This window comes from Pteronotus mesoamericanus, unplaced genomic scaffold, assembly GCF_021234165.1.
Source record: "Pteronotus mesoamericanus isolate MK-2021 breed Mesoamerican mustached bat unplaced genomic scaffold, CSHL_Meso_final contig_20, whole genome shotgun sequence".
NCBI classification, from domain to species: domain Eukaryota; kingdom Metazoa; phylum Chordata; class Mammalia; order Chiroptera; family Mormoopidae; genus Pteronotus; species Pteronotus mesoamericanus.
The window spans coordinates 22,595,986-22,605,305 of NW_026555085.1; positions in this window are offsets into that span (position 1 = coordinate 22,595,986).

A 9,320-nucleotide genomic window follows, 5' to 3' on the forward strand; every position below is an offset into this window, starting at 1 on the left:
ACTCGTATTCCTTAGTCAGTGACTTTCAGGTCAAACAATGTCATTTTAGACCTCCTACAAGGATGGAGAGCCATTGGACTCCATGTAGAAAATGAATTATGGTGTGGAAGATATTCCATCTATTATGCTGAGTTCATGTAGTTGCTCAGAACAAAATATTTCAGTTAAAATTTTTACACAGTATCCTAAAGCCACACAGTTTCAAATTACTCCAAATATTTTTTATAAGATATATTTTATTAATTTATATTCATATGAAGAGGTAAATTAAAGAAATAAAGGAGGTATCTCACATTTCCTGAACTGTTACAGGGTCTAATACCATTCACAATGCACTAAAAATGTTGCTACGCAAAAGAAAATAAGCATTTGGATAGTAAGAAAATTGCTTTTGGGGAGTATCTTTCAAGTGACAGAACTGTAGTATGTTGCCTATAAAGACATGAAATTGCAGGGTTTCTTTTCTTTAAATCTCCCTTGATACCATCTCTCTCTCAGAGCTTCTTAGCAAGTACAAGGGACCACACATATTGTGGTTGAGCATTCATGTTTCTACTTCAGAGTCAGAAGCTGGGAGAATTCATGTAATGATTAGGCAAGATTTTCTAGCCCTTTAGAGAGAACAGCTATTGCTGGTGTAAAAGATGTGGTAGATAAACCAAACATACGGACATGTTCACCACAGTTACACAGAAAGGAAGACTATACAGAAAAAAATGTGTTCTGAGATTTAGTACTTTCCTCAGGATGTTTTTTCTTTTCTGTCATTAAAGCTATTACTAGACCTTAAAATTTCATGAAGAGCCAGTCATATTGATAAAGCTGATGAAATATGTGTTATATTAGCTAACATTTTTTGTTCACCAGTTTTTAATAACCAGTATTGCTAAAAAATGCATTACTGCACACACATTCATTAACATTTCCTCAGAAAGAAGAAACTACATGCGTATTATGGAATACAAACTATCTATAGCATTTTAATACACAGTTCTAGAGGACCTTGAGGTAGTGTTACTAAGATAATTTTTTATGTTTCTAAAAAGCCAGACACTTTTAAAATTCTATGCAGTTTTTTGCTATTCTTTGAATTTTGGTGTTTGCTAGTCAGATAGAGAAAAATGATGGTGAGTTAGGAGTAACAAATCAAAATATGCTAAAACACAAAGCAATCTGAGGTAGGGTAAGCATTTTTCAGTACCCAAAGAAGTCAATTTAAAGAAGTACTAAACACCCACAGGGAGTTTTAGATAACAGCAATGCAATTATTACATCTTATTTGGGGAAAACAAAAAGTATCTTACCTTGAATTGTAAATAAAAATTTTTCAGAGTAAAATAATCCAATCTCATAGCTAGGGAAAAATACACTTATCAGTGACAGGACTATAAACCATATATCCACATTTACATTTGCTAATGATTTGATAAGGAATATTTTATTTGATGAAGAATAGAATGATCCCTTGAGTTTTGCTGTATTGTTTTTCCTTTATCAGCCAATTCCACATTAGTGCCTATTACTTTACCAGGACATATTAATCATTAGCACAACTCACCATTTTCCTTGATCTTTTTTTTTAATATGCAACATAGAATTGTACTTCTCCATCCTCTCTAGAAGTTAAGTGTGGCTACAAGCCTGGGGATTAGAGTGAGGTGAGTGAAGCACTTACTTCTTTTGTGAACCTTAAAGGGGGGTGCAAAAACTCAGTAATAAAGATAAATTATATTTTAATATAATATTCCAAGAATTAAAATTAATGAAAAGATCCGTGATGATCAAAATAGATAGGGTAATAATATTGATTTTTCTTTTTTGGTCACAGGCTTCAGTATAGCTTGGTTTGGCTCTGAGTGGTCCCTAATCATAATGTATGAATTTAAAACCATGCTCACTGGGAGAAATTTGTTATTAGCTCTGTACATGTAGCAAAAATCATTAAAAGTAATATCTCACTATCAAAGTTATAATATTCAATTCCATAGAACTATAACTCAAAGGTTTGACAACTTAATGGATTGCTACATTACTGTTGTCTCTTTATATGTCTGTTTGCAGAGAACTTTATAAAGAAAATATTACATTTATGAAACAGAAAATTCTCACTTACAGATATGGTCAGGCAGTTGTTTATTCAGAATACACTCATGTGCCACATAGGAATGTTTCCATCAACAACAGACCACATATATGAGGTGGTCCCATAAAATAATAATGGAGCTGAAAATTTCTATCAACTAGCGACAGCATAGCTGTAGTAATGTCATAGCTCAATCCATACCCATGTGTTTGTGTCAATGGTGGTACAAACAAACCTCTCATGCTGCCAGTTGTATAAAAGCATTACACATGCCATTATGTACAGTAAATAATACTTAATAATGATAATAAGCAACTATGTCCCTGATTTATGTATTTGCTATATTATACGTTTTTATCATTATCTAAGAGTGCACTCTTTCATATATGTGATTAAAAGAAAGCCTGCTGTAAAACAGTATGCAGTGGTACACCTCCAGCAGTCTCATACAGCTTGTATTTACTGCATATCTTGATTGCATCATTTTTCTTGTGCTTGATTATATCTCATGTTATTTTGTTCATCATGGCCCCTAAGTGTATGAAATCCACTGCTATAATTGTCAGTAAGAGGCCACATCAAGTGATTGACCTGGAATGAAATTTGAAGTGATTAAGAACTACAATAGTTATTGCTCGCCAGTCAGGCGTGTCTCATGTCACCATAGCTACAATCTTGGGGAAAAAAGTGATGGAAACTATTTAAAGGATCTGATTCAGTGATGGCAACAAGACCAACAAAATTTTGCCAAGGGCCTATGTCAGACATGGAGAAACTTCTAATGACCTGGATTAAAGACCAGACACAGAAATGTATCCCTCTCAGCACCATGAGGATCACAGCCAGGGTGAAGTTTGTTTGCAAAGTTGAAAGGACAGCCTAGATTCAACTACAATGTTGAATTTACTGCTAGCTCTGGGTGATTTAAATGATTCAGGAATTTAATTCATTACATATTGTGAAAGTGACTAGTTTATGTGGAAGAGCTGATGTGAAGGCAGCAGAATTTTTGGAAACTCTAGATAAGCTGATTGTGCAGGGAAAATTACCTCCCATACCAAATATTCGATAATGATGAAAACTCCTTAGTCTGGAAACAGATGCCTGAAAGGACATTCATCTGTTAGGAGGCCAAGTCAATGCCAGGTTTTAAGGCTTTTAAACACAAGTTAGGAGTGTTGCTTGGGGGCAATGTTGCGGCTACAAATTGAAACCCTTTGTGATCTGGTGCAGTGAGAACCCCGGGACCTTCCAGGATAGTGATAAGCACACACTGTCAGCGTCCTGCAGCAGCAGCAGGAGGTCATGGGTGACCCAGCTCCACTTCCAGGATACCCTCCTGAATTGCTATGCAAGCAAAATAAAGAAGTATTATTTGAAGTATGTTATATAGCCTTCAAGACTTGACTCATTTTTTCTAATGCTCCCAGACATCCTCTTCTATTGATGATCCCTATCCCAATATCAAATGATGTTTCTCCCTCCAAACACCACCTCTTCAATCCAATCAATAGATGAAGGAGTTAAAGTAGCTTTTGAGGACTACTCCATGAAGAGGACCTTTGACCGACCAGGCATTGCTGCAACTAAAGAAGCAAGCCACTGGGATGACACTGACACAATTATGGAGGGATTACAGCATCTGTGAGCACATCAAGAACCTTACTGGAGCTTAGGGTGAGATCAAAACAAGAAGTATATGAATGGCATCTGAAAGAAGTCATTCAACAGGCTTATCCATGACTACAAAAGATTTTCCAAAGATAAGGAGGATGCAAAAATCAACAAGGCTGTGGTGGAGATGGTAAACAACTTTAACCTGGGTGTGGATGAGGATGAGGACATTGAGAAGTTCCTAGAGGTGCTTCCTGAGGAAATGACTAGAAAAGAGTTCTTGAAACTGGAACAGGAATGCATAGCTGAAGAAGAGATGAGAGAAGAGGAAACTGCAGGAGACGAAAATGTAAAAGAAACGCCAAGAAAATTCACAGTGAAGGCTTTAGCAGAATCCTTTGTAGAACTCAACAAGGTCTTTTAAAAGTTTTAAAATATGGACCTCAAAAGGTTTTTATTAATAGAGAAGAATGTCTATGAGGCATTGTCTTCTTTCAAGCAAATCTATGATAAAATTTAAAAAAAAGAAAACCACCGTGGATACATTTCTGAAAAGAGTGACTCCTCCTCAAGAGCTTCAGGCAGGTCCTTCAGGAGATGTTACAGAAGGCATTGTTTCCATCAGAGATGACAGCTGCAAGCATGTCATTGCCCCAGAAGACCTTCCAGTGGCACAAGACATGGAGGTGGAAGGCAGTGATGTTGATGATCAGGACCGCATTTAGGCCTGGTCTAATGTGTGTGTATGGGCCTTAATTTTAAGTTTAAAAAAATGTAAAAATAAAACAGGACACTTAAAAATTAAGAATATAAGTATATGAAAAGGAAATCATTTTTGAACAGATGGACAGTGTTTATGTATGTTAAGCTAAGTGTTATTTAATAAGAATCAAAAGAAATTCAAGTTCCTAATTTATAAAGTAAAAATATTCCAGTAACCTAAGGTTATTATTAAAGAAAGAAAATATTCCTTATAAATTTTAGTATAGCGTAAATGTACAGTGTTTACAAAGTCTGTAGTAGTATACAGTAATGTTTTAAACCTCCACATTTACTCACTGCTCACTCACTGAAATGCAGAGAAAATTACAGTTCTGCCAAATCCATTCATGATTAAATGCCCTATATATTTTATCTTTTATGCCATATTTTTATTATACCTTTTTTATGCATAAGTATACCTAGATACACAAGTACTTCTCATTATGTTGCAATTGCCTACAGTATTCAGGACAGTAACATGCTGTACAGGTTTGTAGCTCAGAGCAGTAGGCTCTACCATGTTGCCCTGGTGTGTTGTTGACTACATCTAGGTTTGTGTAAGTGCATTCTATGATGTTTGCATAATGACAAAATTACCTAATGACACATTTCAAAGGATATACCCCATCGTTAAGCTACACATGGCTATATATTGATTTATTTTATGAATTATAAAATGAACATCTGATAAATTCAATTAAATCTTTTCTAAGTGTACAATGGGATTACAAGAAAAGCCCTTACCTCTAAAAGACTTACAGTCTTCTTGGGGAAAAAATACATTCAATATTCTTTCTCAAAATGATTGAGTTCTAAGAATTTAATGTCTGATGTTTCTAATTCAAACTGCATTTCCCCATAGTTATTCCACAAAGTTATTAAAATAGCTGGTTTCTAAAGCTGTATATTAAACCCCACTAAACCAAAGCAATTCAAATAGACAAATTACGAGTGTACATTCAGATTTGATTCTTCTTTACCCCGTTAGCACACAAGAAGATACAACCTAACTCTCTTGAAAAAAATATGAGATCCTGTGAAAAATTTAGGTCCATGAAATTTAAGCATAAGTGATGTTTGAAAAGTGGTAGGATCTCATAAAATGAACCTTTACCATTCGTGTTGCTGGTAGGCTGGGGAATCCTTCAGATAAGACATGCAGTTGTGCAGAAAAAAACATAAATGGACTATAGAGAAAGCTTCTTTGTCAAAATACCTAACAGTAACTTTTAGACCAGAGAAAGATGGTACCCTACACACAAAAGCAGGCTGGAACTCACAAGCAAGGAAATCAGACACGTTGCCTATGAGGTGATACAAACCAACCCTTTGGAGCTGATACTGTTTTTTCAAGACTGAATGTAAAATATGACAGAACTGATAAGCATAGGGAGAAAATATGCTGGGAGCATCAGAAATGTGTGTTGCAGAAGGCATATTATGTTTATTTTTCCTAATTCTTAGGTTTATTATACAGGATCCAGCAGAAGTAAGGCCTGCTTGGGGGTGGTTGGTAGGATAATAATATGGGTGTAATAATTTATGGTTTTTTGAACATTTCACCTAAAATGTCATAGGGTGTGCTTGAGTGTGATATTGTTATATTACAAAATTACATGCTTATGTGTATGTAATAAAATATTTTGTAATAAAAAGGGGGCATTGTTTGTGCCAGACCCTGTATTTTTTTTTAAAGCTGATAGCTAGTTTAGCCTTTTGAAAGTTCTAATCTATTTTACCTGCTGTAAATGGAATCAGGAGGAGGACGTGTGCTGACGTTTCAGGCATGCTGTTGAAAGGAAGCTGAGCATCCCTGCCTGTGTCAGGATGCATTGTGTTGTCCGTGGGAACTGAAGCAAAGGGAAGTCAAACTGAGAGCTACCTGAAAGCTCCATATGGAGATTATTCTTTGAGAGGTAAACACCGGAACTCTACATTCCGTTTTTTAAAGTGAGCATACTTCCTAAATGGATACCTCAAATTAAGTAGAAGGCTAAGTCAGAGCAGACTCCGAGATTTTACTCCTAAATAACAGGAAGAATGATAGCAGCATTGACAGCACAGAAGATTGGAGGACATTAAATGGAAGGTGGGGCATTCTGATTTGGATAGATAGAGTCTGAAATCAAAGTGGGACAACTTACTGAATATTGATTGTAGTCCATTTTTGCTTGTAGCGTGTGTCTAGGTTTCCTGAACAAATTCTAGGTTGAAAAATGGGAATCAAGTTCAAAATATTATAATATTTAATAACATGTGCAGCGTTCCATGATGAGACAGAGAACATAGATAAATAACTATGAGTGCCTCACATGCTTCATTGAGAATATAATAATTGAGTTTTATCTGAAATAATGAAGAGAAACTTGCCATAGAAGCTAGCAGGGAAGAAAGGAAAAGCTATCCAAATAGAGGAAACAGCAAAGCTATAAGAGTATTAAATTGCAAAATATATTTGGTGAACTAACAGTAGTTTCGTAGGGAGTGAGCAGATGAAAGGAAATAATAAAAGATGATGTTTGTAGAACATGATTTTCAATATCATAAAGATTGTCTGGGTCATGATAGAGTTTAGATTTTATCTGGTAAGTATTGTACAGCCATTACAAGTTTTTAAGGAGAACAGTAATTGATCCAGTTTATATTTTAGGAAGATCAATCTGACATGGTATTAGAATGAATTATAGGAAGACAAGAAAAGATTTAGAGGGAACTTATATGAGGCTTTTAAAATAATTTGGCTAAAATGCTAAGAACCGGAAAATGATGAGAACATGATAATTGCATCAAAGAGGATGGATGGAGGGAATAGATACCAAATGAATTGAGAACACAAACTCTATCTTGATGACATCATACATGTTGTGTTCACTAATTTGGCATTGTTTAGCATGGGCTAGAATGCAAATGAAAGGATGTAGCACCTGAATCAAAGAGATTGTCTAGAATTATATGATTTTGGGGGGTTGCCAATGGTTCTGTTTCACCAGCCATTTACAGGGTCAAGAAGAGTGCCTACTCATCAGTAATACGTACTGACTGTTCCCATAGACAACAGTCAACTTACTCTCTATACTTTCTAGTCTTCGCATACTCAGAAATACAAGGGTTCATTCGTACTTCAGAATTGAAAGGGGGAAGATTAGTTTTATTATAGTTAATTAAAATACAAAGAGACTCAATAGATCTGAATAATGAGGTCCTTGTTTGAAGGAATACAGAGTTTCTCTTCCATTCGTGTTTTGAAAACTAAGTACAGTTGTTACCAAACAACCATGTGGGGTTTTGCTGTGTACCACCCATAAATTCCAGAGGCAGAGGTTTGGTGAAAAAAAAAAGTCTTTTATTTAAAGCCTATACTATTTTGGAAGAATAATGGTCTTCTGCCTTCAAACCCATTCCCTTCAAAATACCCAAAGACAAATAACCACTCCACCATTTGACAGATTAACTTAAGGCCGTGACCTGGAATTCCTTCTCCCACTTAAAAATATTGTGTTTTGGGATATGCAAGTGGCTGTAGCATGATTATCCAGGCGACTTTTCTGGTTCCCACTCCTAACCTGGCTCCAGGTGTCTTTTAGAGTCTGTGCATTTGTCAGAGTCTTATTTGTTGTATGCTGCTCTTTTTTTCCACATGTTACCTGCCCGCACAGCACCTACACCTGCACCTCATCCCTCAGGCCATTGGCTGGCTGGTGTGTCCATGTGCCTGGCTGAGCAGACCGTGCAGCACAGCGCCAGTCGTGCATAGCAGCCTCTTCTAGCACCAGGAGGGGTGCATGAAATCTGCCAGTCCATATGGCCTCCAGAGGCCCAGGAATGCTTGGTCCCCAAATCCTGACTGAGTTATTGAGGGAAAGGGAAAAAAAGGGCCAAGTGTCCACACCCTCCTTTAAATCTTCTGTCCCCAAATCCTGTGCACTGGGGAAGCACCTGCTTTTCTAGCCAATCCCATGGGTTAGACTGGCACATGTCAGCCTGTATAACGTCTGTGCCCACCCTATGGCGCCATGATCAGGAAGTGGGTAGGGAGGTTTTCTAGCTTTGAGCAGGGACACAGCGTCTCTGCCCTGGATCGGCAACTCATTGGTTTGTTTATCCTCACCTGGGGGTATGGAGTCACATGCCAGCTGTGGCTTCAATCTGCCACCTTGTGGTTTCCTGCAACCCCTCCCTCACTTGGAGCGTCAGTCTTTCAGGAGGCTCTGGAGGGCCCTCCCCTCTACCCATTAATCTGCCCATATTCTTCCTGTTACACAGTGACATTGTCTATGTAGGTGTTGCTCTTGAGAAATTAGATTCCACCTCTGATGCTTCATCTTGTTTCACAGCATAGAACTGAGAGGGATGCAGCTCCCCATCCAGCTTGTGCTTGCCATGGAACTCAGTGCTAGCCAGGACATCCTAGTTATTTCCCATTCTCCTGTCTTTGCCTTGTGTTGTTGAACATGAAACTAATTATCCTATTCCACATTTTCAAAAAAAAAAGAATATTTATTACATCAACAAAAAAAGTAAAATAGCAATAAAATACCCATGCATGATGAAGATAAAAGTTCTATTGTTTCCCTTGTTAAATGGGTTACTTAACTGATTCTCCTTAGAAATTGTTTTGAAAAAATAAAGAATATGAAATGTTTTTTTCGCTCCAAGTTCCAGCTTTATTTTTAGGACATGGTTCAAAAAGGGAAATCAATACCTTTGTTAGTGCCAATAAAAAAATACTTTAATTCTGATGACCCAGAAGGAAATTTCTTCAAAATTTCATTTACATATCCAATAATAAAGATTAAAAGTCCCAATCCCCTTGCACACTTTAACTTGAGCAGACATGTGAGCTATTTTCCTTTTTGTTAGT